The sequence below is a fragment of the Cucumis melo genome, chromosome 2, assembly GCF_025177605.1.
Source record: "Cucumis melo cultivar AY chromosome 2, USDA_Cmelo_AY_1.0, whole genome shotgun sequence".
NCBI lineage: Eukaryota > Viridiplantae > Streptophyta > Magnoliopsida > Cucurbitales > Cucurbitaceae > Cucumis > Cucumis melo.
The window spans coordinates 16,670,478-16,686,148 of record NC_066858.1 but is presented as its reverse complement, the minus strand read 5'-3'; positions in this window follow the sequence as shown (position 1 = coordinate 16,686,148).

The following is a 15,671-nucleotide window of genomic DNA, read 5'->3' as shown; positions in this document are numbered from 1 at the left end:
AACATGATGCATTTTAGGAGCATCATCAGCTAAACCATCTGCTTCAAGCCCTAATTTGTTTACCTGATTCAGTTCAATAAATTCAGCAAAATAACTAGTCTCTCACACTTATTAGCAAGGAACTTATATATATGAATCGAAGACATATATATATATATATATAGGCTTCTTGCCCTCTCTTTTTGGATCAACAAAAGAATTTCTCTTTAATAATCTTGAAGCATTTGCATCATTGAGTCACACTCCCCACAAAATAGTACAAAAGAAACCTTGCAGTATAATGGTCTTCTTTGGAAAGTGTGGCTTGAGAGGAAACAAAAGGGTATTTACAGAGAACAGTTCAAGCAGTAATTTCAAACAAAGTGAGCTTATTTGACAGAGAGAAATCTCATATGAAGGGCCGATAGAGATTTTTAGGAATCTTTTTGCAAGGGAAGTATCCTATATTATCTCTACCCATCATGGAACCAAAACATATAGGGTCGGAGCTGGGTTGTTTGGCGATGGAGCAACAAGGGACGTTGGATGAGGGAAGAAAATTTGGTGGGCGTGGGCGTTCGACGTGAGAAGAAGATTGGGGTCGGGTGGGCGTTTTGCATGAGAAGGGGTCGGAACTGGGCTGCGTCGCCGTTCGACAAGGAACGTTCGACGTGAGGGTGGGCATTCAGCGTGTGAGTGAAAAAAATCAAGGGAGTGGGGAATTGTGTGGGACAAGAGGGAAAGGGAAAGGGAAGTGGAGGAAAAGTTTTAGGGAAATTAGGTTTTTGTTCAATACATGTGTCCACGTTAATTGCGTTGGTCTTTGCAAGAGAGATGTGAGTGTGGGGGCGTGCTAGGGAGGAGTTTTCCTGGGGTTTGTTGTGAAGAAAGAGAAATTAGGGGTTTAGGTTTTTTTTTTTAAAATATGAAATTAGTTTTTTATTTAAAAAGTAAAAAGAAATTATGTTTTCATTTTTTTCAATTATTTAGTAATTCTTGATGTTTCTGAAACGTCAAGGAAAATCCTCTTACTTGACGTTTTAAAAATGTCAAGAAATTTTAAAATTATTCCTCTCCGCATTTCATAAAAATTCTTGACGTTTTAAAATGTCAAGAATTTAATCGATATTACTTGACGTTTTTAAAAAGTCAAGGATAACTACATATTATTTGACGTTTTGAAAAACGTCAAGAATAGCAAAATTTAAAAGTTCTTGACGTTTTAAAAACGTCAAGAATTTAGAAGATAATCCTTGACAGTTTATAACTGTCAAGAAAAGGTTCATATTTCTTGACGGTTTAAAACCGTCAAGAAAGCTAAAAATTGTCTACCCTCCACCTTTTCATAAAAATTCTTGTTGGTTTTCCTATTAAACCACCTATTTCTTGATGTTTTTTCAAAAACCGTCAAAAAAATAAAAATGCAACCGTCAAGAAAGCCTATTTTTCTAGTAGTGAGAACTTCTCTATTTATTGAGTTTTCTGGTGGGACTAGTTGATTCATGGACTAGACCCATGGACTCAACCACATGAGTTTGAGTCATATTTAACCTTTGGGCTAAACTAAACTTATTTTTGGACTCAATTGAATTTTAACCCAAGTAAATAATATTTAATTGATTCAGAATAATTAATTTGATCCAATTGTCATAATAAAGACATGTGACATCATCAAAATTGGCCAATTTATGTTTTTTAATTTTAAATTAGGACAAATACCAAGTTTTAGTTAATCGCAAATGTAATTGTTTTAGTAAATGACGTGACAATTTGTGATTAGTTCCAAAATTGTTTATTCAACAAATGCCACCTTTTCGAGATTTATGCACGTATACGGGTGGGTGAATCTAAAAAAGATAAATTTGAAGTCCAAATATGAGCATTTTTTTTGCTGAACTCGACATATCAAATTAACCAAACTATGAATTTAGTACATGAGTTTGATTTAAATTTAAAATAAGGGTTGAAAAATGGTCAATCCTTAATTTGAGAAAAGTTCAAGGTTTTATCCTCAACTCACTGTAATTTGAGTATAAAAATTTAAATTTGATTTTTTTTGTATAAAATTTGAAACTATCCAAATTTTAATTTTGAGATAAGGATTAGATTTCTACTGTACCCTAATTTTTTTAGGGTGCATAAGCGTTTGGAATGACCAATTTTAATTTTGAGATTAAATAGCCAATTTTAATTCTAAGATAAATAAGAAACCTCAATCTTGGGATAAAGTTAGATTTATGGCTCAAATTTAAATTTGAGATAAAAATGGAGGTCATATATGCAAGTTAATTTGACTTGGATTTTGAATCAAAATTTTAATTTTAAAATTTGGGGTAAAATCTAAATTTTGAAATTTTGAAATATGCTTATTTATTTATCTCAAAAAGCAGAATTTGAGATTTTATTCCAAAATAAAATAACATAAAATAATTGAATTTTAATTTTATTTTTTTAAAAAATTAAAATATTACAATATGTTTAAGGGAAACTTTCATAAATATAACAAACTAGTAAAATATTTACGACCTGTGAGCCCATATAGTTAGCCATTTTTTAAATATTTCATGTTTGCTCTTCCCTTTTATCGTCTTTCTTCTCCGTGTTCCTTCACCTCTTCGTTTGTGAATTTTATCATCTGTGAATTTTATCCTCTTTCTTCTTTTCCTCCTCTTCTTTTTCAAACTGTTATTTGGTTCAAGATTGTGTATCAAATATAAAAGATCTATTTTTTTTCAAACTTTTATTTGGTTGTTTACAGGATCGTGTATAAAGAATCTTGAAAAAAATCATTTAGGTTGGAGTAACCAAATGTAAATGATCATGTAAAAAAGGTAAATGATCCTGTAAAAAAATAAATCATCGTGTAGACAAATCTAAACGATCGTGTACCAAATTTTGAGCCAAATTTAAACGATCGTGTACCAAATTTTGAAAAAAAAGTCATTTAGTTTTGGGTTCAAATTTAAATGATCGTGTAACCAAATTTAAATGTAACCAAATTAAACGATCGTGTACCAAACTATAACTAAATTTAAACAATTGCGTACCAAATATACTACGCGCGCATTGTTGACGGCGTGGCTGATGGGGGATTTTTGGTATTCTCCACGATGGGCCTGTGGACTTTGTCCATTTTCAAAATTTTTCTATACAGTGTAAATATTTTGCCGCTTTGTTATATTTTTGAGAAGACCCTATGTTTAAATATCTCATAAATGAAATTCGAGATTTTATTTCAAAATAAAATAACATAAGATAATTTAATTATAATTTTATTTTATTATTTAAAAAATATTTAAAATCATTCCAAATCCTATTAGGAATTGGACTTGTTGGCTTTATAAATAGACCTATATCTTAATCATTCTTTTCTCATCAAGCAGAACAAAGACATGAGAGGGAGAAAAAAAACTTCTCTTCTCCTTCTCTCTCTTTTTATTTTATTTTCTTCTTCTTTCTTTCTTTGTTTTTTTTTAAATTTTTACTTGTCATCCTTTTTTATTTTTCTCTTTTTTAGGAACTAAAGTTGTCGTGTCTCTTTTTGCTTCCAAACGCGTCTTCAAAAGGTGAGCATTTTTTCTTCTTCCTTTTCTTCTTTTTCTTTTTTTTTTTGCAATCATTTGCAGAGGTAACTCTGCCGTCAGCAATCCAACTTCTACTTGGGGATGATCGGACATTTGCCATTAGATCCACTGCCTTAGTAGGAATGATCAGACATCTTTGTTCTGCTGCATCATCAGCGATCCAACTTCTACTAGGGGATGATCGGGCTTTTTTCGTCAGATCCACCTCCCTGTAGGAACGATCAAACATTTTCTATCTATTCTGTTGTCATTCTAAAGAGGCAAAACTGCACCGTCTTCATCTTGGAGAAGTGGAGGTGGAGTTGCGCCATAATCGCCATTTTAGAGAGACTGAAGTGGAGCTACATTTTCAATGTTATCTTTAGAGAAGTGGAACCAGAGTTGGACCATCATCGTTATTTTAGAGAGGTTGAGGCGAAGCTTTGCCATTATTATCTTCTTAGATATGCGAGGCAGAGTTGCACCATCGTCGTCTTCTTGAATAGGTAGAGGCAGAGCTACACCATCGTTATCTTATTGGAGAGGTGAAGGTGAAGCTTCCCCATTGTGATCTTCTTGGAGCTGCACCATCTCTCCTTATGGAGAGACGGAAGCGAAGCTGCACCATCATCTTCATCTTGGAGAGACACCATCGTCATCTTGGGGATGTAGAGGCAAAGCTGCACCATTGTTGTCATCTTAGAGAGAGTAGAGGTGGAATTGCATCATCATCGTCATCATCTTTGGAGAGGCGAAAATAAGGCTGCACCGTCGTTGTGATCTTAGAGAGGTGGAGGTAGAGCTGCACCATCGTCATCCTCTTAGAGTTGCACTATCATCATTTGGAGAGTTGGAAGTCGAGATGTATTATCATCATCATGATGGAGCTGTAATACATCGAAGATGAATGATCCCCTTGATGGTCGATATTAGAGATGATGATCTTCTCGATGTAACATATTGGAGATGACGACCTTCTCAACTATAACATATTTAAGATGATGACCTTCTCTAGACTGTAACATTTTTTAGATGACGACCTTCTCGACTGCAACATATTGGACATGAAAATATTCTCGACTGCAACATATTGAAGATGAAGATCTTCTCGGCTGCCTCATATTTGAGATGAGGCAAAGTTTGCTACATCAACATTTTAGAGAGGAGGCAGAGCCACATCTGCATCAATGAAGCCTTCGAGCTTGTGCTTGAAGAAGCAATGATGAAGATGTTTCTCTTAGCTTGAGGAAGACAAAGCCTTCGAACTTGAATATGACAAAGTATGGATGAAAGCTTTGAGCTTGAATATGAAAAAGCATCGATGAAGCCTTCAAGCTTGAATATGAGGAAGCGTCGATGAAGCCTTCGAGCTTGAATATGAGGAAACATCAATGAAACTTTCGAGCTTGAATATGAGGAAACATCAATGAAACTTTCGAGCTTGAATGTGAGGAAGCATCGATGAAACCTTCGAGCTTGAATATAAGGAAGCATCAATGGAGCCTTCAAGCTTGAAGGAAGCATTGATGAAGCCTTTGAGCTTAAATATGAGGATGCATCATGAAATCTTCGAACTTGAACATGGAAAAGTAACAGTGCAATCCTCGAAGTCGGTGAAGCATTGGTGAAGTCTCCAGTCTTGCATTTGAATGAGTCTTGGTGAAATCTTTGAACTTGAATTTGAAGAAACAACAACAAAGTCTCAAAATTTGATCATGAGGAACTTGATCTAAACTTGAAGATGGAGTGCTGAATTTCAAGGGAGTGATGCCCCCTATAAGCATTTAACTTTGCAGTATTTTGCTCCTAGTACAACATCTCTTTGATTTGTTATATTGCCCCCAACAAGGCATCTTCATCTTTAAGTTGATATTCTTTAATGAGAATGAACACCATCAATTGCCTAGTGCCATGATTTATGTGGTCATGACACTGCTCTTGTTTGTGTGCAACTAAACTTAAGATTTATTTTAAGTTGGATACGTACCTAAGGTTCAAGTAATAACGTAGTTTAACTTGAGGTTTTTTTCTTTACTTGACTGAACTTAAAGTTTTCCTTAAGTTGCCTATGTACTCTTTAGAATATAGGGACCAAGTCAAAATGTAGTTCAACTTTTTTTTTTTGGCCATTCACCTTTTAAACTTTTGTGGGCTAGGAGCACCATGGAGTTTAGACTCTTGCGATAATGAGTTCTATGTATTTAACAGCTCATATTTTCATCAAGGATTTGTTTATCTCCTTCGTTTGTAGGATTGGTGAATATAATAAGTCTTGTCTTCACTGTCAAGGAACCTTCTGTATTTATGTCAACAAAAAACTTCCTCTTCATGCGTAATAGGACACGACTGTGAATCTTATCGTCATCATTGTTTTCTTCATGAAATAATTTTGTCTTCAATGTTTTCATCTCTCTTTCATGTTGATCGCTTGTCATCTTTAGATGATCAAAAGCCGATGTTGAAGGTCGATCTTTCTTCAATGTGGAGATACTTAGCCTTTTGAAAGCTGAAGTTCGAGTGGAAGTAGATGTTGGACATTGGTTGTCTTCTTCTTTCCTGGCTATACTTAATATTTGAAAGATTGAAGATCAAGTAGTTGAAGGCTTAATACGATCAAAGATAAAAGTCATGTGCTTAATTTTATTTGAACTTTCGACTTCTTCAGAAGATGCTTAACTATTGTCGACTTCTATTATGCTGACAGCATGACATGCAATGGCTTCTAATACTTCCTTTGGATGATCATCAAGAAAGTTTCTTGGGAGGAATTTCGTCAAATTTATCAACCGTCAAGGTCGAAGGAAGTCCTCGTCTTTTTCTTTGATAGGCTTAGGCTTCCACATCTTGTTTCTTTTTCCCTTCTTTTTATGAGGGTTGCTTTGTTTTCCACAGTATTGATGGGAGTGCGACTCCTTTTGAATGAATTGATTGTCTCCCTTTTTGATAAGTCACAATTATCTATCCTTTGCCATCCTCTACGATAAACTCTTTTTAGTTTTGGGAGTCTGTCATCATGATCTTTTGTTGAAATTAAACAACTATATTTTCAAAAATCCCAGATTGAATCAAAATTTTCCTTTGATCATAAAGCAGTGTTGATGGCAGGACACTTGAACTCAACTTGACTGCAAGATGATTCATTTGAGCTACTTCGTTAATATCTAGCTTTTCATGTGCCAATTTTAGAATCAACTCCTTCAACATGAAACACTTTTCAACAGGGTGAGTAATGACGAGATGATACTTGCAGTAGTTAGGATCATCTACTTTTCCTGCTTGTTCTGGTTGTTTGCATTTTGGCAATTGAATAAGTTGGTTCTCTAGTAGTTGCTCTAACATGTTTGCAACATTAGAGTCAGAAAATGGATAAACTTTTTCCTGCATTTCTTTAAGAGTTGGGCGTCTCTTTTCATCACCATCATGCTTTCTTTCATATTTTGTTTCTTTCTTTTTAGACAATAATTTCAATGGAGTTGCATGAATAACTATAGACTCATTTATGACACTATTTATGATCTTTTTAGTGCCATTGATTTCATTCTTGTCACTCCACATTTTTGGAACCACAAAATCTTTTGCTCCCTAGTTGGTAATACTCAGATCCATATCATGGACACGAGTCGCCAACTCTTCAAAAGTGCGGGGGTTTTATTTCCTGCAGAATATAGAAAAGTTTCCAATGGATGCCTTGGGTGCACATCTTCACTGCAGACAGTTCGGTGAGTCGATCCTTACAGTCAAGACTCAAAGCTCTCTATCGGTTGACGTAGTCGATGACTGGCTCTCTTTTTCGTTGTCTGATGTTTGTCAACTCCATCATGCTAACGACATGCCTAGTGTTATAGAAGCAGTTGAGAAACTCTACTCTCAGCTGTTCCCAACTGTCAATCACTTTCAGCTCCAGATCGGTATACCACTTGAAAGCGTTTCCTTTTAAGCTTTGAACGAACTACCTGACTAGTTGGTTTCCTCTTGATTCTACATTCTCGCATGTTTCAACAAAGTGAGCAATGTGTTGCTTTGGATTGCCCTTTCTGTCGAATTGTTGAAACTTTGGAGGTTGGTACCCAAAGGTATTCATAGGTCATTGATTGTCATGGTGTATGGCTTGGAGTACATGAAAGAAAGTTTGTAGTGGTCCTCCATACTGGGCTCTTATGGAGCTTGTGATCATATCTTGTAGCTGTTGGACTGACAGGGAGGTGACAAAGATGGACTGTTGTGTCTAGTTTTTCTGCAACACAACTTTTTCTTTATCATCAGCTTTGATAGCAGGAGTTTTTCCTGACCATCAGTTTCACAAGTCTTCATTTGATCTTTCAAGGTGGTGATTTCATGATCTCTCTCCTCGACAATTTTCATTAGAAAATTTATTTTCCTCTCCATCTTTACCATAGCTGCCTCAGTTGTCATATCTACCATCATGAGAGATACTACTTCATGGTGTGATTCTTTGTCTGATAGATTAGAAGTAGGCGTAGAGTTGTTGAACAGATTCTCTTTGATGATGATCTTGTCTGTTGGGTTTTATGTCCAAAAACTCGTAGATAGTAATATAATCAATTGATCGCTATTAATAAGTGTTATTATTATAATTTCAGTAAGTGTTATTGATTTTATTATTACTTTTGTCTTAATAACCTAAATCCAATAAACTAACATCCTAAACTGTTTGATGAGTCTTAAACAGTGTATAGAGACATATTGAAGGAATGGAATTCCCAAAGCAGAAGAGTATGAACGTCGTGCAAGTGAAATTCAATTTGTAAAACAATAAATTCAAAGAAAAACAATAAACAAAACTTAAGCATGCTTCTCATGAAGGAAAAATGTGAAAAAAACTAACATTTGTAGAACCTTAAAGAAGTCTTCCTCCAAGCTTCCAAGACACCATAAAATCTTCCTTGTTATTCTCCAAGTAAAGAATCATAGAGAGTTGTGGGCTTCTGTAATTTTGGTGAGGGAAATTTATTTTTTAGAGAATTCTTTTTCCTTTTGGAATACACAGAGATTGATAAGAGTGTGCTTTTAAAAAAAATCTTTCTCTTTTTCTTTTAAAAACAAATCTTAACCATTATTGAAATGGAGGGGGAAGTTATCAAAAATAACTTCCTCCCTCTTTCCCACGTAGAATAACTCCCTGGGAGTTATTCATTCTATTTATTTTAAAAAAATATTAATTAAATTAAATTAAATCAATATAAATTTAATTAATATATATTATATTTCATATAATATAAATTTTATTACCATATATAATATAACCAATGGTTTAGATCTCTCATATAATCTATAGTTCTAATATGAATCGAATCCATATTAATTTTAACCTATAGTTTATTTATGAATCTTATTCATATTATTATTATTATTTGAATCATATTCAAATATTAACTTCTCTCATAAAAACTTTACATTATAATGTATCAAATACATTATATTAATTGTATCATATACAATTTATTCCCTTTAATCAATTTGAACAATTCAAATTAAACTAAAATAAATTTGATTCTCATTTATCCTTATTGAGCTAACAAGGGGACCTTATGGACCTACAGATTGAAGCTTCAATGAAATGGGATTAATTAATTAAACTCTTTAATTAAATTAACCTCTATTCATTAACTATAAGTCATTCCACTAAAGACTAATAGTTGCACTCTTCTTACTGTAGATATATTTTTGTGTCTATTAGATATAACCAATTAACTGTGCAATGACCCTTCACAAATTGCTCATAAGTACAGCTAGGCAAAAAATTACCGTTTTGCCCTGTAATTACATCTAACTCCTTAAGTACCACGGATTCCTCTAATGAACAATAATTATAGTCCTACTATAACTGAACTCCTCTCTAGCCAAGAGAGGGTGTGACGCCACATTGTTCAAGCCCTGGAATCAGCCCTTAAGAGAAGAATTTCTCTACTTACTCTATCTATAGAGAAGGAGTGAATTCCTTCTTGTGAAAAGCTGTGTTCCCAACTCCCCAATCAGACGAATCCCCAAAATGGTAGACATATTGAGTCGGCTACATATGCCACTCTCACCCATGCAAATTAAAGGATCGCCTTCATAGGCAGGAGTTCACAACTCAGGATTCAGGTTAAATCACCTATAGTCATCCTGGTGAAATGTAGTCTCAACTAGTAACGGTGTTAATAAGAGAGACTATTCATTTCATGGTCCGATCTTATACAAACTCTTTGTATAGTATACCCTTGCTCTAATGTCTCGACATGAATGATTAGGATCAAATCATTTGTAGCACTTTAGAACAATTTTAACAACTACAAAGCAGGCCTATTCGTAGGTCACCAGGATAAGGTATCTAGCCTTATCCATTTACTACAGACCATTTAGGTTATCACTTAAACATGATCCACTTGTATGTCTCCACATACATGTTTAGGTTACAGAAGATAACCTTGGATATTAGTTTATTGGTTTTGTGGGTTAATGCAACTAAATGTCAAATAAAATAAATACTTATTTTATTAGATAAATAAAAAGTTTGTATAATATATAAGACCACGAGATTTAGGGCATCAACCCCAACACATACATAGATCAATGTTCGAGATCCGCTTAAAGTGTCTATAGTATAAGAATAAGGTCGGATACCTTATCCTAGTAACACTATAGATACGATTCACTTTGTATTTGATAGAAACACAATGATCCAACCCGTTCGTGTAGGTGACATGTGAGTGAGGGTATCGTATGCAATGAGTTTGCATAAGACCGGACCACGAAATAGTAACCAGTAGATGTAACTCCGTTAACTAGTTGAGTTTCTATTTCATTAGGATGACCTAGGTAACTTAGTCTTCATCTTGAGTGTATTATGAACTTCTGTTCGTGAGGGATTGTCCTTTGATTTGTATGGGTGAGAGTGGCCAAATTGCCAGCTCGATATGCTTATCATTTTGGGGACAAGACCAAGTGGGGAGCTGGGAACATAATCACACAAGATAAAATTCACTCCTTCTCGACTTTAGGGTAAATAGATAAGTGTTCTCTTAAATGGTGCCTCCGAGACTTAAACAAAGACCTTGCCCTCTCTATGGCAAGAGAGGGGTTTCTGTTTAGTGGTTGGACCATAAATAGGTTGTAGATCTCTATACGAAGATCTATGTTCCTATCCCCGAAGTAGTTCTTCGTGGATCTGTCTTTAGCCTAGAAGTTCTTTGTGTTTTTGTTCTTTGTGGATTTCTGGTTCTATTCTAGATCTACTGATTTAATTAAGACGTTTCTTAGCAAACTCAAGTTTGTGATTCTAGCACCTTGAGTTTGAGGGAGAGTGTTAAAAGGAAAATTAGGTTAGTATTTTCCATTATTATTTTCCTTTTTGGTATTTTTCATTTATGAATTTTCATTTAGTGGTTTTTTTGGGGTCTAATTCTATGTAAAACATCGTTATGTATTCCAAATTATTATGATTTATTAAATAAAATTGATAGAAGCAAAAAGACCAAAGCTATATACTATGTATATAGAATCAAAGCTCATTCTTACATTCTTACATTCTTACTTTGGAAGATGTTCAACTTAAATTTATCTTACACTCCAAAAAATCCTAAATCAATTTTCCACATCATATTTGCCATTTTTTCACAGTCTATATTTTATAGAATATTGTTCAAGATTTTGGAGATTTACACAAGTGAAGGTATGCCTACTGTCAAAGCATTTTGTTACAATTGTTGCGTTTAGAATTCTATGTTTGAACTTAGTAGATAGTTTTTTTTTAAAAAAATAAGAATTACAAATGACAATCATTAAAAAACCAAATTTTAATTAGAAATTTAGGGTGTGTTTGGATTGCATTCTCAAGTAATTAAATTAAGAAATAAATTATTTTGGAAAAAATATCTTGTGTTTGGCAACTATCTAAAATAAATTTTGAAAGAATGAATTTATACAATAATGTGGTTTCGGATAAACACCTAAAACCAACTTTTAGAAAAATAAATTCTGTGTGTTTAATGGTTAATGTCTCTAAGTTAGTCATTTTTTTGTAGTCGTTGTCAGCTTACTTTTGTCAATTGTTTTTATGGTAACCATTACCGATCAACTTTTGTTAATCATTTTTCTATGTCTATTATCTGCCAACTGCCAACGACTAATTTATTTTTGTAATTGTCATTGTTTGACTTCCAATGACAATTACAAATTGTCGAATTTCTATCATTTTACTATTATCGTTGTTTGACTTCCAATGACCATTATCACGAACTTCTGATTATCATTTTTCGATGAATATTCCCCACCACCTCAAACCACCATCCTCGATGATCGTTGTTGACCTTCTATCAAAATCTCAACGGACAAATTCTAATTATATATATAAATCTTTTACTCTATTACAAATCAAACAATTTTTTTTGCCTAAGAACACATTTGAAAAAACAAAATTGCCAAACACAGATATGTTTTTCTTTCCAAGAGTTTGTACAAATTTTGTTTAAATGAAAATGTATTTTTTAGAAAACACAAAAATATTAACCACATCATTTTTCCTTCCGTAAACTAAAGTCATTACTACAAGAAAAGTGACTTTCCATGACATTTCTAAAGAAAAAAAATTGAGAGGAGAGAAGAAACAATTATCATAATATGTGAAAATGCATTTTTTTGGCGGGAAAAGACGTTTTCGAATATTGTTTTTCGTGACAGTTATTTGGTGTCATTAAAGGTATAGGATTTATTAATATAATTTATTAAAAATAAAAAAACCCCAATTTTATTAAAAATAACATAAAATCCCCAGTCTTCATCTTCATTTTGAGAATCTCCAAATTTGCGCCAACCCTCAATTGTTCGATTCTTCCGCCTCTTCCTATTCTTTCGCGGACGGCAAGGCGTCGATGGCCGACCAATCTTCTCATTATTTCGCGGACGCAAAGCCGGCTCCGACGCCCGACCAGGCATTTGTTTCTTCCACGGACGTCAAACCGCCACACCCAGCCACGATCTCCCATTCTTCCGCGGACGCCAAGCCGCCGATGATCGACGACTCTTCCCATTCTTCAGCAGACGCCAAGCCGCCGACGGTCGACCACTCTTCCCATTCTTCTGCGGACGCCAAGCCGTCGACGCCTGACCAGTGCATCGATTCTTCCGTCACACAGACCAACCCAGTGTTTTGATTCTTCCGGCGATGCCTGACAAGCCTAGTGTTCCGCCGTCGTCGACCAGCCTAGTGTTCTGCCGTCGCCGACCAGCCCAGTGTTCCGCCACGCCCGACCAGCCCAATCCTTCACAGTGTACGTTCTAATCCATTTCTTTTTATACCTATACATATTTCTATTAGGTTTTTAAGATAAATGAGTATCAAGAGCTCAACTCCTTACACATACACTAACATCCCACTCCTACCTCACATATCTCAATAGAAGTATTGAAGCCACCTCTAGAGTCACCATTGAATACTGCTTGGAGTTGGGCTAGAAGTTCCATTAAGGAGGCCTCTTTTTTACAACTGTTGGTGTTTGTTTTTTGGTTTGAAAGACTGTGTTTGTTTTCTTACCATTTCTTTATAATGGTATCGTTGAAAGTTTGAAACATTAATTTCAAAATCAAAAACAACTTTTTAAAAGCTACTACTCCATTTGATAACCATTAAAATTTTCATTTTACGCAAACTTCTATCTATAAATATTATTTTGTATAGTTATATACTTTTAACAAAATTTTCTAAATTTTTCCAAGTTCTGAAAACTGAAAAACGTGAGTTTTTAAAAAGCTTGTTTTTCTTTTTGGAATTTGACAAACAATTCAAATGTTACCTACAAAAAATTGAAAAACGTTGTAAATAAATTCAGATAAAATAAACACAATTTTCAAAAAACAAATGGTTATCAATTGGAGGTTTCTTTTCTTTTCTTAATGTGTACTTTGTATTCAATAGGAGATCAATATTCATACTGCTATGTACTTTGTATTCAATAGAAGAAAATTTTGTTAGAATATGATTAGACAGACATTGTGATGTGACATTTGTGAATCCTATGTATCATTAATATTGATTACGAATTAGTTAAGAGGCATAGGGTGAAAACAGAGAAGACACCTTCATGAGTGTGGAGTTTATCGATGTTTATAGTTTATGGTGTTGGGTTATTTTAATTTGGAGTCGATAGCGGAAAATGTTATTAGTGCCCTAAATTGTAGATCTAGTAGTTTACTCAAAGATTGGATACATTAGTTTAAAGTATGTTTTCCTGATAAAAAGGAAGATTGCACCAAAGATATATTGGATCTTTATAGATATCAAATACTATACTTAAGTGACTTATTGGTTGACATGATCATCACCTGTTTTATTTGAGGTGTGCATTGTGTTTGGTGCATTATTGTTAAGAAATGTTGTTTAGATTTATTATTTCCTTATTTGTTTTAATATTTATGTATATTTACCCTTGTCATACATTAATGAATCTTTCACTTGGGCATACTTCTACAATTGTCATCCATCTCATTTGTAACCCACGTTTGTGTATAGGGCAATTATAGAAGATGTCTCAATAGTTCAGTATCATTTATATGCCAATGGAATTGATAAAAGTTACAAGATATGGTTCTGGCATGGTGAAGATTTGAACTCAGAGACCATTAGCAGTAAAATGGAAAATACAGTGGATGAAAAATATGAACACGATGATTTATTTAATATAGTAAACATGTTTCAATCCTCTCATGATGAATCTTGTAATGCATCCAATACTTTTGATACTATGTTTGATGCTGCAAAGAAACCCTTATATCCAAGATGTAAGAAATTCACGAAGTTGTCAGCCCTCGTGAGATTGTACAACTTAAAGGTTAGATATGGTTGGAGTAACACCAGCTTCTCTGAATTGTTGTCCATAATAAGTGATCTCCTACCTGACAACAACGAAATACCAACTTCTTTATACGAAGCGAAGAAAACACTAGGTGCCTCAAGACTGAGTTACCAAAAAATTGATGCATGTCCTAATGATTGTTGTTTGTATAGAAAAGAGTATGCAAACTCAACAAAGTGTCCTAAGTGTGGTTTGTCAAGGTGGAAGATCAATAAAAACTCAACAAAGGAAAACAGTGGAGTGGCTGTCAAGCAGATGTGGTATTTTCCAATAGTTCCAAGATTTATAAGAATGTTTAAGAACTTAGAGAATGCTAAGAACTTGTGTTGGCATGCGATGGATAGAAAAGTTGATGGTATTATGAGACATCCGGCTGACACTCCATCATGGAGGTTGATAGATCACATGTGGCCAACATTTGGGTCAGAACCAAGAAATTTTCGTTTAGGTTTTTCGACTGATGGAATTAACCCATTTGGAAATTTATCGTCGAACTATAGTTGTTGGCCAGTTATTACAACAATATACAATCTTCCACCATGGTTGTGTATGAGAAGGAAACATTTGATGTTGACAATGTTAATATCAGGTCCGAAACAACTGGGATATGATATCAACATCTATTTAGCACCCTTAATTGATGATCTCAAAATTTTATGAGAAGAAGGGGTTCGGTGTTTTGATGCGTATAAAGAAGAATATTTCACTTTGCGAGCCGTCTTATTGTGGACTATCAATGATTTCCTTGCATACGGTAATTTATGTGGGTGTAGTGTTAAAGGTTTTAAGGCTTGTCCAATATGTGGAGAAGAGACTACTTTAATCAGACTACAACATGGAAAAAAACGTATACATGGGACATAGAAAATATTTGCCAAGACATCATCCTTATAGATTACAGAAAAAGAATTTTGATGGTAAGCAAGAGCATGGAAATCCTCCACATCCCTTGTCAGGAGAGGCCATCTACTTTAAACTCAAAGAAATGATATTTTCTTATGGGAAGAAGTGTGGTAAGAATAATAACGAAGGTGGCAATGACTATTGGAAAAGAAGATCAAACTTCTTCGAACTACCATATTGGAAGAACTTACATGTACGACATTGTCTGAACGTAATGCATATTGAGAAGAATGTATGCATGAATATAGTAGGAACATTGCTTGATATACCGGGAAAAAGTAAAGATGGGATGAATAGTAGACTTGATCTAGTCGAGATGAATATAAGACCAAAATTGGCACCAATGGTTACAGGTAATAGAACTTACATACCTGCA